We start from the raw sequence: 16,186 nt of genomic DNA, 5'->3' as shown, positions 1-16,186 counted from the left end.
ACACCAATTCTGCCTTGTCATAGATTCTGTGACTGGTTGCAGGGGGCCTGGCTATTGTGGGGTGGGTCACTTAGTGATCATCTCACCCCTGAGGGGTGGCCTGGCATTTGAGTACCGGCACCTTTTTCGCTAGAAAAAATGCACTGTCTGTTAGTAAACAGGGCCCTTAGTTCTTAACAACAGTGATGCGACTTAAAAATCACTGACTTATTTACCAGATTTCCAGTTGACCTTTGATCATCTTGACCCACTGTCAAACACCCATTGTCCGGCCGAACCCCTATCTATCCATCCACTCACACGTAGTTTTGTTGCATGAATTTAAAGTCTGATATCGGACTTCTCAAATATTACAAGACAGTGACGGGAAAACAGCTCTGAAAAGTAAACTCTGCCCAGCTCAGATGTCCTGATAAGGCCTTGCCCAACCAGAACGTTTGAAGCTGCAAGCTGGGCTACCTTTACAGATACACTGCTGTGCACATCCCTTATCAAAGCCCTAACGTCAGTCTGGAGTCCAAAGTCCCTTGCTGGCTATGAAATGCCTTCCTTGTCCTGCACTTCGGCAGGTGTGTTACAGCACCTGTCGATACAGAGGGGGCAAAGATCAGTGGCTGCTATTTGTTTAGTGCATGACTGTGCCAGGCTGCATCCAGAGTCAACCAGGAACTCCTGGTGCATCTTTCCTGTCTACAGTGTCGAAGGCTGCAGCTCTCCCGTGAAAACTCCCGCCTAAATTTCTGACTTCTGGGAATAGTTTGAGATCAAAATTAAGGTTTTATGGAACTTTATTGACTGCCGTTCCATTTAGGAATCCATTTGGAGGTATTTCTGGCTGTGGATCGGCATCACGTCCTGCTTTTGCTGGAGAGCTCCTCATCGTGACCTCCGCTAGCAGTTTCAAGGTCTCCTGGAGGTAAGACCCTCGTGTAGTTCCTGGATAAAGCAGTATGGTTGTGGTGTCACTCCTCTTCCACGCACAGAAATAAAGTTAAACAAAAGAAAGTGGAAGGGAATGTTGACTCTTGAAAACTAGTCAAAAATGTATTAAGTTAGTCCAATAAGACGGATTTGTTTTTAATTCTGTAGCTGATCTGTGTACTGATGAGAGATACCGGCACTGCTGTTAGCATAAGATTTAATTGAATAACAAATATAGCGGACTAGGGGGTACGCAATGAAGCTACAAAGTAAGTAAATTTAAAGTTAATCAGAGAAAATATTTCTTCACTCAACGTGTAATTAAAGTCTGGAATTCGTTGCCAGAGAATGTGGTAAAAGCAGTTACCTTAACAGGGTTTAAAAAATCATTTGGACAGCTTCCTAAAAGAAAAGTCCATAAGCCATTATTAAAATGGACTTGGGAAAATCCACTGCTTTTTTCTGGGATAAACAGCATAAAATGTATTGTACTGTTTTGGGATCTTGCCAGGTACTTGTAGCCTGGTTTGGCCACTATTGCAAACAGGATGCTGGGCTTGACGGACCTTCGGTCTGTCCCAGTATGGCAACACTTATGTACTATATATTTTGTTACATTTGTACCCCACATTTTCCCACCTATTTCCAGGCTCAATGTGGCTTGCATAGTGCTCACACCTTTTTTTTAAGTGGTAGCTCAAGGTGAGTTATATTCAGGTACACTGGATATTTCTCTGACCCAGGAGGGCTCACAATCTAAGTTTGTACCTGAGGCAATGGAGGGTTAAGTGACTTGCCCAAGGTCACAAAGAGCAGTAGTAGGATTTTGAACAGGCCACCTCTGGAATACAAGACCAGTGCTCTAACCACTAGGCCACTCCTCCACTAGCAACATTCCATCTAGAATCTCAAATAGTAGCAACATTCCAGAATCTCAAAAAGTGACAACATTCCATGTATTTATTTATATTTTGCTCACATCTTTTTCAGTAGTAGCTGAAGGTGAGTTACATTCAGGTACTCTGGGTATTTCTCTGTCCCAGGAGGGCTCACAATCTAAGTTTGTACCTAAGGCAATGGAGGGTTAAGTGACTTGCCCAAGATCACAAGGAGCAGCAGTGGGATTTGAACTGGCCACCTCTGGATTCCCTGGATTGCAAGACTGGTGCTCTAACCACTAGGCCACTCCTCCACCCCAAAGAACCTTCTTACTCTTTGGGGTTCTACATGGAATGTTGCTACACTTTCATGGAATCTTGTTATTCTTTAGAATTCTAGAATCTTCATTTAGATTTTGCTCACACCTTTTTCAGTAGTAGCTCAAGGTGAGTTACATTCAGGTACTGTGGATATTTCTCTGTCCCAGGAGGGCTCACAATCTAAGTTTGTACCTGAGGCAATGGAGGGTTAAGTGACTTGCCCAAGATCACAAGGAGCAGCGGTGGGATTTGAACTGGCCACCCCTGGATTGCAAGACTGGTGCTCTAGCCACTAGGCCACTCCTCCACTAGCAACATTTGATCTAGAATCTCAAATAGTAGCAACATTCCAGAATCTCAAAAAGTGGCAACATTCCATGTAGAATCTTCAATAGTAGCAACATTCCATATATTTATTTATTTAGATTTTGCTCACACCTTTTTCAGTAGTAGCTCAAGGTGAGTTACAATCAGGTACTCTGGATATTTCTCTGTCCCAGGAGGGCTCACAATCTAAGTTTGTACCTGAGGCAATGGAGGGTTAAGTGACTTGCCCAAGGTCACAAAGAGCAGTAGTAGGATTTTGAACAGGCCACCTCTGGAATACAAGACCAGTGCTCTAACCACTAGGCCACTCCTCCACTAGCAACATTCCATCTAGAATCTCAAATAGTAGCAACATTCCAGAATCTCAAAAAGTGACAACATTCCATGTATTTATTTATATTTTGCTCACACCTTTTTCAGTAGTAGCTGAAGGTGAGTTACATTCAGGTACTCTGGGTATTTCTCTGTCCCAGGAGGGCTCACAATCTAAGTTTGTACCTGAGGCAATGGAGGGTTAAGTGACTTGCCCAAGATCACAAGGAGCAGCAGTGGGATTTGAACTGGCCACCTCTGGATTCCCTGGATTGCAAGACTGGTGCTCTAACCACTAGGCCACTCCTCCACCCCAAAGAACCTTCTTACTCTTTGGGGTTCTACATGGAATGTTGCTACACTTTCATGGAATCTTGTTATTCTTTAGAATTCTAGAATCTTCATTTAGATTTTGCTCACACCTTTTTCAGTAGTAGCTCAAGGTGAGTTACATTCAGGTACTGTGGATATTTCTCTGTCCCAGGAGGGCTCACAATCTAAGTTTGTACCTGAGGCAATGGAGGGTTAAGTGACTTGCCCAAGATCACAAGGAGCAGCGGTGGGATTTGAACTGGCCACCCCTGGATTGCAAGACTGGTGCTCTAGCCACTAGGCCACTCCTCCACTAGCAACATTTGATCTAGAATCTCAAATAGTAGCAACATTCCAGAATCTCAAAAAGTGGCAACATTCCATGTAGAATCTTCAATAGTAGCAACATTCCATATATTTATTTATTTAGATTTTGCTCACACCTTTTTCAGTAGTAGCTCAAGGTGAGTTACAATCAGGTACTCTGGATATTTCTCTGTCCCAGGAGGGCTCACAATCTAAGTTTCTACCTGAGGCAATGGAGGGTTAAGTGACTTGCCCAAGATCACAAGGAGCAGCAGTGGGATTTGAACTGGCCACCTCTGGATTGCAAGACTGGTGCTCTAACCACTAGGCCACTCCTCCACCCCAAAGAACCTTCTTACTCTTTGGGGTTCTACGTGGAATGTTGCTACACTTTCATGGAATCTTGTTATTCTTTAGAATTCTAGAATCTTTATTTAGATTTTGCTCACACCTTTTTCAGTAGTAGCTCAAGGTGAGTTACATTCAGGTACACGGGATATTTCTCTGTCCCAGGAGGGCTCACAATCTAAGTTTCTACCTGAGGCAATGGAGGGTTAAGCGACTTGCCCAAGATCACAAGGAGCAGCGGTGGGATTTGAACTGGCCACCCCTGGATTGCAAGACTGGTGCTCTAGCCACTAGGCCACTCCTCCACTAGCAACATTTGATCTAGAATCTCAAATAGTAGCAACATTCCAGAATCTCAAAAAGTGGCAACATTCCATGTAGAATCTTCAATAGTAGCAACATTCCATATATTTATTTATTTAGATTTTGCTCACACCTTTTTCAGTAGTAGCTCAAGGTGAGTTACAATCAGGTACTCTGGATATTTCTCTGTCCAAGGAGGGCTGACAATCTAAGTTTCTACCTGAGGCAATGGAGGGTTAAGTGACTTGCCCAAGGTCACAAAGAGCATAACTTTGTATATTGGCTCATTATCCAGATTCGCACCTATTTAGAAGCTCAAGAGATCATTTTAGAAGGTTTAGCTGGCTGCACATACTATAGCAGGACATGCTTAACCACTCCTACCCTAGGTAAGATAATAATACCTAACATTCTATTTGCTGCGGCTAAGAAAGCAAATAGAATATTAGGTATTATTAGGAAAGGAGTGGAAAACAAAAATGAGGATATTTCCTTTGTTTCGCTCCATGGTGCGACCGCACCTCGAATATTGTGTTCAATTCTGGTCGCCGCATCTCAAAAAAGATATAGTGGAATTAGAAAAGGTGCAGAGAAGGGTGATGAAAATGATAAAGGGGATGGGACGACTTCCCTATGAGGAAAGGCTAAAGCGGCTAGGGCTCTTCAGTTTGGAGAAAAGGCGGCTGAGGGGAGATATGATAGAGGTCTATAAAATAATGAGTGGAGTTGAACGGGTAGATGTGAAGCATAGTAACATAGTAGATGACGGCAGAAAAAGACCTGCACGGTCCATCCAGTCTGCCCAACAAGAAGCATCTGTTTACGCTTTCCATACTAGGATTAGGGGGCATGCAATGAAGCTACAATGTAGTAAATTTAAAATGAATCGGAGAAACTTTTCTTCACTCAACGTGTAATTAAACTCTGGAATTCGTTATCAGAGAATGTGGTAAAGGCGGTTAGCTTAGCGGAGTTTTAAAAAGGTTTGGCTGGCTTCCTAAAAGAAAAGACCATAGACCGTTATTAAATGGACTTGGGGAAAATCCACTATTTCTGGGATAAGCAGTATAAAATGTTTTGTACTTTTTGGGATCTTGCCGGGTATTTGTGACCTGGATTGGCCACTGTTGGAAACAGGATGCTGGGCTTGATGGACCTTTGGTCTGCCCCAGTATGGCAATATTTATGTACTTTTGTACTTGGGGTTCTGAATGGAATCTTGCTACTCTTTGGGGTTCTACATGGAATGTTGCTACTCTTTGAGATTCTGCATGGAATCTTGTTACTCTTTAGAATTCTAGAATCTTGCTATTCTTTGGGGTTCTACATGGAATGTTGCTACTCTTTGTGGATCTTGCACGGTATCTGTGCCCTGGATTGGCCACTGTTGGAAACAGGATGCTGGGCTCGATGGACCTTTGGCCTTTCCCAGTATGGCAATACTTATGTACTTATGTTCAAGCACCTTTCTGACCTCATTTGCAACTTTCTATAAACTAGTGCTTTAGGGGCCCTTTTAGCGTCTCTCCCCCTAGCAAATACAACTCTTTTGGGTTTCTATACTCCATGTGCATCAGTCTACATTTCTTTGCATTAAATATTAATCTTTTTAGTTCACTTCTCATGTTGTCCACTCTGTCGCAAAAATGCAAACTTTCCCTTCTAATCCTTTGGCAATGTCACTCACAAATATGTTGAATAGAATCGGCCTCAATGCAGAGGGCACTCCACTACTCATCTTTCTTTCCTCAGAGTGAATTCCATTCATGACCACCCTGAGTTCCCTGAAGCTGAAATTTTTGCCTGCTGGACAGGTTAAGGATAAACCCCAAGAGGGGGAGGGTAAATTATCCCCTGACACTTTTAGGAAGTGGTCACTCATTGATACATCAACAGTTTCACAGTTTGCTCTTCTCTGACTATGGTTTAGGATCCAGTCTCCCCATGACCAGACCTTCTGCCTTAGGGCTCTCTGAGGCATATTTTCAAAGCAATTAGCCTTCCAAAGTTCCATAGGTTTCTATGGAACTTTGGAAGGCTAAGTGCTTTGAAAATATGCCTCTCTGTGACTCAGAGGGATAGCTGTGGATCAGACTGACCTCGCTAAACAGTTGAGTGTGGGTAGGAAAGCTCCAGAGGACAGCTGATTAACAGACTGGCAGCCATTGTATTAATACTTTTCGTACTTGTCTCTTGAGTAGAGAGCTAAGACTCTGGTGGGCTAGTGGGTTCCTCACTTACTGCTCCTCTATATCTTTCTTAGCTGATCTCCCTCTAGGAGGGGAAAGATGTCCTATCTGAACTCCTTCTGGATGGAGGAAGGACCTCCTAACTGCTCCCCTTTTAGGAGAGGCAGACATGGCTTCTCCCCTATTGTTAGGTTTTATACTTCCTCCAAAAGCTCACAGTTGAATCCTATTGGATCAGAAATCTCTGAATATACCTCCTAGTGTTACACTGTGATTGCCATCTGTTTTCTGGAGCAGGGACCAGAATGTTCTGCCCGCAATTGCAATGGTAAAGTCTATTGGCAGCCTGCTACATACGTCTATACGCACATGCAGATGTCAAGGGGCTAAGTTCTGAGTTCCCCTCCAGTCTCTCTCAAGCTTGTACCATGATTCAGCTCTAAGTTTGAGTGGCGCAGCGCAGGAAATTCTTGTGGGAGTTCAAAGCATGAGACCCAGCTGAACTTCCTGCACCATGCAGCTCGAGGTTACAGAAAGCCAATGGGGGGGGGGGGGGGGGGGGACATGAAGTCCCAAACATCAGGAGAGGCAATAGGCGGGTGCAATTTTGGCATCCCCTTGATATACAACCCTGCCTTGGCCCCTTCTTGTTTTCTGCTTCCAGGATTGTGTGATGTCTGGGACTGTAAGGGTTCCTGGGACTTGAACCCACAGCCTTCAGGGCTAGCAGTAGCCTAAGTTCTCAGAAATGTGTCTGAGAGGGTCAAAGCCCAGTGGACCGGCAAGAGGTCCATGTCTGACTCTTGATCCTGCCTGGTTTCCATCCAGGCTCTTATCCAGGGCTTTCAAGTTGCCCAGTTCCAGGAGGAGACTTTGGGCCAGTTCTGGATTTCTGACAAACCTTATCCTGGTTCATTATCAGACAAGCAGCACTGATTTTAATTGGTAGAATCAGGGACTACAAATCCCAAACTGCTTTGGGATGTAGGTTTAAAAGTAGGACTGGCCAAAAAGTCTCCTTCCTGGCAGCTCTGTAACAGTGACCTTCTTTAGAGTGGCAGCTGCCACCAAAATTTCTATTTTCTTTCATCTTTTATGCCAATAAAAAAAGAAAAAAGAAAAGATTTGATTTTCAGCAATGCTGCCATTTCCTCTTTGAGAAGGGACTGTCTTTCTTCTATGTTTGTGCAGCGCTGCGTACGCCTTGTAGCGCTATAGAAATGCTAAATAGTAGTAGTAGTAGTAGTCTTCTTTAGAAAGAAAATTAAGTGCGTATCTTCCTTAAAAGAACACTAGTGTAACGGGTAACACACGGGTGTATAATTTAGGCAATCACCACTTCTACCAGCCACAGAGCTGGTGTAAAAATGCCTAGATTGCTATATAATGTGCACAGATTATATACTGTATAATTTACAAGCGGAACTGTGTGCCCTGCTTACGCTGCACCCAGGTGTAACCCACCCACAAACTGCGCACCATTGCATGTAGTCGCCATTTTGTGGAATAGCACACAGCCGTAATATGGGTATACTAGTAAAAAAAGGCCCGTTTCTGTATGAAATGAAACGGGTGCTAGCAAGGTTTTCCTCTGAGTGTGTATGTTTGAGAGAGTGTGTGTGTGAGAGTGACTGTGCGAGCGTGTGTGTGTGACAGTGAGAGAGTGAGACCTGGGTGCGAGTGTGTCTGTGTGAGAGAGTGTGTTTCACACAGATACAGTGTGTGTGAGAGAGAGCGAGTGTGAGAGTATGTTTGCAGAACCCCCTCTTCTTCCCCCTCCCCCCTCTCGCTCCACCCTGATCCAGGACCCCCCCCTCCCCTTCCAGTTCCAGGACCCGCCCCTCCCCTTCCAGTGGAGTTCCAGGAATCCCCTTCCCCCATCTCGTTTCAGGACCCCCCTCCCCCCTCTGTTGTTTCAGGACCCCCTCCCCCCTCTCTGGCCCTCCCCCTGGTAAGAGCCGGCTGTTGTTTAAAAGTTTTTACCTCCTGCACGCAGGACCCCCCTCCCCCCTTCTGTCATTTCAGGACCCCCCTTCACCCACCCTGCTGTTTCAGGACCCCCCTCCACCCCTCCCCTTCGTAACAGCCGGCTGTTTAAAAGTTTTTACCTCCTGCACGCAGGGACGCCGCTTCAGACAGCCTTTTCTTTCGCTTCTGTTTCAGCTGTTCCTGTGGTCCCGCTGTTACGAAGGGGAGGGGCGGAGGGGGGTCCTGAAATGGCAGAGTGGGTGAAAGGGGGTCCTGAAATGACAGAAGGGGGGAGGAGGGTCCTGTGGAGCAGGTGGTAAAACTTTTTTTGGTAGAGAAAATCTCTTTTTGCCGGTCGCGCGCTTCCTGTGTCTCTCACTGGGATCGTAACCACCTCCTGACGTCAGGCAAGCAGGGTTCTAGCGCTGGCCAGTGACATCAGCAGGTGGTTATGATCCCAGTGAGACACATTTGAACGTTCAATGTCTGTATATGTCGGTTTCCTGGTCATGTATGCGCGATCTTGATGCTTCTTTACAGAATTACCCTCGTAGATTTCTGCCACTTTCTATGCTGAATTCATTCAAGAGCCAGTGCCAGTTTTAAACTAACGGAATGACCGCACTGGCTGAATACTGACCCCCTCAGTTTTTTTTTAAACTCATGTGCGTTTTCTCGTCATTCTATTTTCACTTTCTTCTCCATTTTCATCTTATCTCTTTCTGATTCCTCTTCCCAGATATCAGTTCCTTTCTTTATTTCTCCTGCCCCTTCAACTAGGCTCTCTCACTTCTTGCTATGCCTTTTCTCTTCTCTTCTCTGCCTGTCTTCACTTTTCTCCCTTCATTAGATCTTTCATATCTCACTTTTCTAACTTTCTTCATCTTCCATTTCTCCCTTTTTTCAGTAAATTCCTTACCCCATCTTCCAAATCATCATCTCTCTCTCTCTTCCCAGTGGTTTCATTTCTGCATTCAATTTCCTGTCCCCCCTCCACCCAAATAATCAGCTTCTCAATGTTCTCTTTAGCATACCCCCCTTCAATTCTCCTTTCTACCCTCTATCAGGCCTCCATTCCTCCCACATACCCCCCAACACCCATCTCTTCTATCTGGTCCCCCTCAACCAGTCTCCCCTCAATCTCTTTCCTCCAGCTTCTCAGCCAGTCTCCCATCACTCTCTCTCTCCCTCCTCAGTCACTTTCCAATCAAACTCTCTGTATCTCCTCCCACCCATCCCAGTCAGCCCCCAGTCTCTCCCTAAATCTCTCTTTCCCCGCTTAAAGACCCCCAGTCTCCATTTCTGTACCCAGCTAGCCACCCTGTCTCTCTCCTCCCTCCCACCTTATCCCACCTATTTGCAGGCTCAAAGTGGCTTACATAGTATTGTTAACATAGTTTTCCAGTGTACCAAGTATTGTTAGTACTGTGTAGAGATTAATTAAGGGAAGAAAGAGAAGAAACCACCCGAACCCTCGTCCACTCGCTCGTCACCTCTCGTCTTGACTATTGCAACCTTCTTCTCGCTGGCCTCCTGCTCAGCCATCTATCCCCCCTTCAATCTGTCCAAAATTCCGCCGCACGTCTTATCTACCGCGTGAACCGATACTCTCATATCACCCCTCTCCTCAAGTCGCTTCACTGGCTCCCGATCCGCTACCATATACAGTTCAAGCTTCTCCTTTTAACCTTCAAATGCACTCAATCTGCAGCCCCCCATTACCTCTCTACCCTCCTCTCCCCGTATGTTCCCACCCGTAACCTCCGCTCTCAGGACAAATCACTCCTATCTGTACCCTTCTCCACCACCGCTAACTCCAGACTCCGCCCCTTCTGCCTCGCATCACCTTATGCCTGGAACAGACTTCCCGAGCCCATACGCCATGCGCCCTCCCTGCCCATCTTCAAGTCCTTACTCAAAGCCCATCTCTTCTCCCTTGCTTTTGGCGCATAACCACCTTCCCCACTCATGATACCTTCACTGACTACATAGTTTGTAACCTTTAGATTGTAAGCTCTCTTGAGCAGGGACCGTCCTTCCCCATATTAGATTGTAAGCTCTTTTGAGCAGGGACCGTCCTTCCCCATGTTTAAACTTGTACAGCGCTGCATAACCCTGGCAGCGCTATAGAAATACTAAGTAGTAGTAGATTTATTAGGGTATTTATAGAAGGTGGGGTTTCAGAACTGACTGGGTTGGTGAGGTGGATTAGTGAGGCTATCGGTTCTCATTGTAGGCTTTGTTGAAGAAATATGTCTTCAGAGATTTGCGAAAGGTAGTTGTTTCGTCGATTGTTTTCAGGTCTGTAGGTAGTGCATTCCATAATTGCGTGCTTATGTAAGAGAAGGTAGTGGCATGCATCAGCTTGTATTTTAGACCTTTACAGCTGGGGTAGTGCAGGTTGAGAAATTTGCAGGATGATCTTGTGGCGTTTCTGGGAGGTAGGTCCACGAGGTTTAGCATGAAGATTGGGGCGTCTGCGTGAATGATTTTGTGTACAATCGTGCAGATCTTGAATGCAATGCGTTCCTTAAGTGGGAGCCAGTGAGGTTTCTCTCTTAAGGGTTTTGCACTTTCATATTTAGTTTTTCCAAATATGAGTCTGGCGGCCGTATTCTGGGCAGTTTGGAGTTTTTGATAGCCTGTTCTTTGCAGCCAGCGTACAGTGCATTGCAGTAGTCCAGATGACTTATTACCATTGACTGTACCAGGGTACTGAAGATGTATCTCGGGAAGACAGGTTTGACTCTTTTGAGTTTCCACATGGAATAAAACATCTTTTCGTCGTGTTTTTCACGTGGGCATCAAGAGTGAGGTTTCGATCAATGGTGACTCCAAGAATTTTCAAGTTTTGTGAGATAGGAAGAGAACAGTATGGTGTGGTTATGGTGGAGACGTTTTTTGTGTTATATTGTGAGGTAAGTACACCATCTCTCTCTCTCTCTTTAGCTTGTTTCTCATCAATCCTTCTTTCTCTCTGCCTCTCTCTTTAGCTAGTCTTTATCAATCCTTATCTCTTCCCCCCTTTAGCCAGCTCCTAATCCTTCCCTCCCTTTTACTCCTGCCCTCACAGCCAGGCTCCCTTCTGACCTCATCCCCACAGCCAGAATTCTGCTTGAATGGCCACAGTAACCTGGACTGAACTTAGGGCTGACCAATGCCACAGGACTATGGCCCTCCCCCTCCCAAGGTTGCCAGATGGGAAAAATTTTCCCCGCCCAAAATCAGCCTTAAACCAGCCCAACGTCATCGACCCCGCCTCCAACGTCATCGACCCCGCCTCCAACGTCATCGACCCCGCCTCCAACGTAATCGACCCCGCCTCCAACGTCACCGACCCCGCCCCATGACGTCAGCTCTGACGTCATTTCCCCGCCCCCAACGACACCTCTGGCGTCATAAACCCCGCCCCCGATGTCAACCCCGTCCCGGAAAAGCTTCTATTGGACCAAATTGGACCAATAGAAGCCCCGGAAAAGCTTCTATTGGACCAAATTAGACCAATAGAAGCCCCGAAAAAAGAGCCCACACCCTGCACAGCTGCAGTGAAAAAGAAGCCCAATTTCCCGCAACCCGCAACCTTCGATAATTTCCCGCAACCTGGCTTAAAAACCAGCCCAATTGGGTGGGAAACCAGCCCACCTGGCAACTTTGCCCTCCACTTGGTATATCACTGACCTATAAGACAGACAGATACACACACCCCACCCACTTTTATACCTTTCTGCTCTCAGGAAGAATGAATGGGTAATTGTTAAAAGAGACTCAGCACTGCCAAAACCTCTTGGAAGAAAGTACTGTTGGAATGTAAACAGTGATAATCTGGAAAGGGCTGAGGACTGGGGATCAAGTTACTCTGTGGTGTGAATTCATTTCATTAAATGGCAACAGATGTCTGGCTTCAGCATAGCTCAGAGGAGCTAATCCCTTCCCATCTCATAACCTTAAGAAAAGTCATAGAGGAGCTTCCAAATTAAAACCAGACTGGCTTATTTCATACAATTTCCCTTCTGTTGTTTTGTTTTGGTAGGAGCAGTGCATTTTTTTTTTGTTACATTTGTACCCCGCGCTTTCCCACTCATGGCAGGCTCAATGCGGCTTACATGGGGCAATGGAGGGTTAAGTGACTTGCCCAGAGTCACAAGGAGCTGCCTGTGCCTGAAGTGGGAATCGAACTCAGTTCCCCAGGACCAAAGTCCACCACCCTAACCACTAGGCCACTCCTCCACTGTTGCTACTATTTGAGATTCTACATGGAATGTTGCTATTCCATGTAGAAGTCGGCCCTTGCAGATCACCAATGTGGCCTCTCAGGCTTCTGCTTCTGTGAGTCTGACGTCCTGCACGTACGTGCAGGACATCAGACTCACAGAAACAGAAGCCTGCGCAGCCTTCTACGTGGAATGTTGCTAGTGGAATAGCAACATTCCATGTAGAATCTCCAATAGTATCTATTTTATTTTTGTTACATTTGTACCCCGCGCTTTCCCACTCATGGCAGGCTCAATGCGGCTAACATGGGGCAATGGAGGGTTAAGTGACTTGCCCAGAGTCACAAGGAGCTGCCTGTGCCTGAAGTGGGAATCGAACTCAGTTCCTCAGTTCCCCAGGACCAAAGTCCACCACCCTAACCACTAGGCCATTCCTCCACTCCACTCGTGAAAAAGATGCCGGTACTCAAATGCCAGGCCACCCTTCAGGGGTGGGGTGATCACTGAGGGGACCCACCCCACAACAAGGGCACAGAAGGGTGGTTCTTATATGGAAGGGGTAGGTACAATCCCAGACAAGGGCATAGAGCAGTGGAACCTGTACCAGAGCAAAAGGGAGGCATTGGGGGCCTCCCCCTCCACCCGCTTTAGGGTCAGGCTCACTTCCTCCAACTGCAGAACCCTGAATGGCTGGCAGGGATCCCCAAGCCCTGCTAGCCGAACAGATCTGTAGCCCAAAAATTTCCCATGAGTGAGAAAGTCAGTGGTGGTCTTTCCAGATGATGAGTGGTTAGGGTGGTGGACTTTGGTCCTGGGGAACTGAGTTCGATTCCCGGCACAGGCAGCTCCTTGTGACTCTGGGCAAGTCACTTAACCCTCCATTGCCCCATGTAAGCCGCATTGAGCCTGCCATGAGTGGGAAAGCGCAGGGTACAAATGTAACAAAAAGAAAATAGATACTATTGAAGATTCTACATGGAATGTTGCTACTGTTGGAGATTCTACATGGAATGTTGCTACTATTGGAGATTCTACATGGAATGTTGCTACTACTGAGATTCTGTTGCTACTATTGGAGATTCTACATGGAATGTTGCTATTCCACTAGCAACATTCCATGTAGAAGGCTGCGCAGGCTTCTGTTTCTGTGAGTTCTGGGGAACTGAGTTTGATTCCCATTGCAGCTCCTTGTGACTCTGGGCAAGTCACTTAACCCTCCATTGCCCGCCGCATTGAGCCTGCCATGAGTGGGAAAGCGCGGGGTACAAATGTAACAAAAAAAAAATATATAAAAAGATATAGTGGAATTAGAAAAGATGCAGAGAAGGGCGATGAAAATGATAAAGGGGATGGGATGATTTCCCTATGAGGAAAGGCTAAAGTGGCTGGGGCTCTTCAGCTTGGAGAAAAGGCGGCTGAGGGGAGATATGATAGAGGTCTATAAAGCAATGAGTGGAGTTGAATAGGTAGATGTGAAGCGTCTGTTTACGCTTTCCAGAAATACTAGGACTAGGGGGCATCCGATGAAGCTACAATGTAGCAAAGTTAAAACGAATCGGAGAAAATGTTTCTTCACTCAACGTGTAATTAAACTCTGGAATTCGTTGCCAGAGAATGTGATAAAGGTGGTTAGCTTAGCGGAGTTTTAAAAAGGTCTGCACGGCTTCCTAAAGGAAAAGTCCATAGAACATTATTAAATTGACTTGGTGAAAATCCACTGCTTATTTCTGGGATAAGCAGCATAAAATGTACTGAAATTTTTTGGGAATCTAGCCAGGTATTTGTGACCTGGATTGGCCACTGTTGGAAACAGGATACTGGGCTTGATGGACCTTTGGTCTGTCCCAGTGTGGCAATACTTGTGTACTTATGCCGGCACTCCTCGTGCACGCTCAGTTCTCACGCAGAGTTATTGTTAGTAATATGTAATTTATCCTTAAAATCGAGCGTGGTACCGGAAGATTGGAGGGTAGCCCATGTAACGCCGATATTTTAAAAAGTTTCCAGAGGTGATCCGGGAAATTATAGACTGTTGAGCCTGACGTCGGTGCCGGGCAAAATGGGTAGAGACTATTATAAAGAACAAAATTACAGAGCATATTCAAAAGCATGGATTAATGAAACAAAGCCAACGTGGATTTAGTGAAGGGAAATCTTACATTTCTTTGAAGAGGTGAACAAACATGTGGATAAAGGTGAGCCGGTTGATATTGTGTATCTGGATTTTCAAAAGGCATTTGACGAAGTACCTCATGAAAGACTCCAGAGGAAATTGGAGAGTCAAGGAATAGGAGATAGTGTCCTATTGTGGATTAAAAACTGGTTAAAAGATAGAAAACAGAGAGTACGGCTAAATGGTCAGTATTCTCAAAGGAGAAGTGGGGAAGTGGGATTCCCCAGGGGTCTGTAGTGGGACTGAGAGGAATGGAACAGATACATGTCAATCACTTGTTTACTCTTTCCAAAAATACTAGTTCTAGGGGGCACGAAATGAAGTTAGTACATAGTAAATTTAAAACAAATCAGAGAAAATATTTCTTCACTCAACATGTAACTAAACTCTGGAATTCGATGCCAGAGAATGTGGTAAAAACAGTTAGCTTAGCAGGGTTTTAAAAAGGTTTGGCTAATTTCCTAAAAGAAAAATCCATAAGCCATTATTTCGATAGACTTGGGAAAATCCAGCATAAAATCTGTTTTACTGTTCTGGGATCTTGTGCCTTGGATTGGCCACTGTTAGAAACAGGATACTGGGCTTGATGGACCTTCAGTCTGTCCCAATATGGCAACGCTTATGATCTAGAGATGGGAATAACTAGTGAGGTAATTACAATTTCTGACAACACCAAGTTATTCAAAGTTTTTAAATCTCAAGAGGATTGTGAAAAAATTGCAAGAGGACCTTATGAGACTGGGAGACCGGGCATCCAAATGGCAGATTACATTTAAGTGAGCAAGTGCAAAGTGATGCATGCAGGAAAGAGGAACCCAAACCATAGCTAGGTGATGCAGGGTTCCATACCAGGAAAAGGATCTAGTGTCATCGTTGATGATACGTTGAAACTCTGCTTGGTGTGCAGTGGTGGATAGGAATTATTAGGAAAGGAATGGAAAACAAAAATGAGGATGTTATAATGCCTTTGTATCGCTCCATGGTGCAACTGCACCTCGAATACTGTATGCAATTTTGGTCACTGCATCTTAAGAAAGATATAGTGGAATTAGAAAAGGTACAGAGAAGAGCGACAAAAGTGATAAAGGGGATGGGATGACTTCCCTATGAGGAAAGGCTAAAGCGGCTAGGACTCTTCAACTTGGAGAGGAGGCAGCTGAGGGGAGATATGATAGAGGTCTATAAAATAATGAGTGGAGTTGAACGGGTAGGTGTGAATAGCTTGTTTACTCTTTCCAAAAATACTAGGACTAGAGGGTACACAATGAAGCTACTAAGTAGTACATTTAAAACAAATTGAAGAAAATATTTCTTCACTCAGCGTGTAATTAAACTCTGGAATTCGTTGCCAGAGAATGTAGTAAAAGCAGTTAGCTTAGCAGGGTTTAAAAAAGGTTTCGATACTTTCCAAAAGAAAAGTCCTTAAGCACTTGAAAAAATCCACTGCTTATTTCTAGGATAAGCAGCATAAAAATCTGTTTTACTTTTACCAAAAATACTAGGACTAGGGGGCACGCAATGAAGCTACAAAGTAGTAAATTTAAAATGAATCGGAGAAAATATTTCTTCATTCAACGTGTAATTCAACTCTGGAATTTGCTGCCAGAGAATGTGGTA

The 16,186-nt window shown here is 45.1% G+C and overlaps 1 protein-coding gene across 1 annotated transcript in view; it reads left to right on the top strand.

Annotated features, from left to right (window-relative positions):
* Nucleotides 1–580: 580 nt before the first annotated feature.
* The window catches only part of LOC115462800 (phospholipid-transporting ATPase ID-like), a 258,559-nt gene continuing 242,953 nt past the window's right edge, over nucleotides 581–16,186 (top strand). Inside the window, exon 1 of the mRNA XM_030192816.1 lies at nucleotides 581–916. The gene's annotated coding sequence lies outside the window, so the exon portion shown is untranslated. The remainder of the gene's footprint in view (nucleotides 917–16,186) is intronic.

The sequence above is a fragment of the Microcaecilia unicolor genome, chromosome 2, assembly GCF_901765095.1.
Source record: "Microcaecilia unicolor chromosome 2, aMicUni1.1, whole genome shotgun sequence".
Taxonomy (NCBI): Eukaryota; Metazoa; Chordata; class Amphibia; order Gymnophiona; family Siphonopidae; genus Microcaecilia; species Microcaecilia unicolor.
This window is presented reverse-complemented; position numbering and strand designations above follow the sequence as displayed.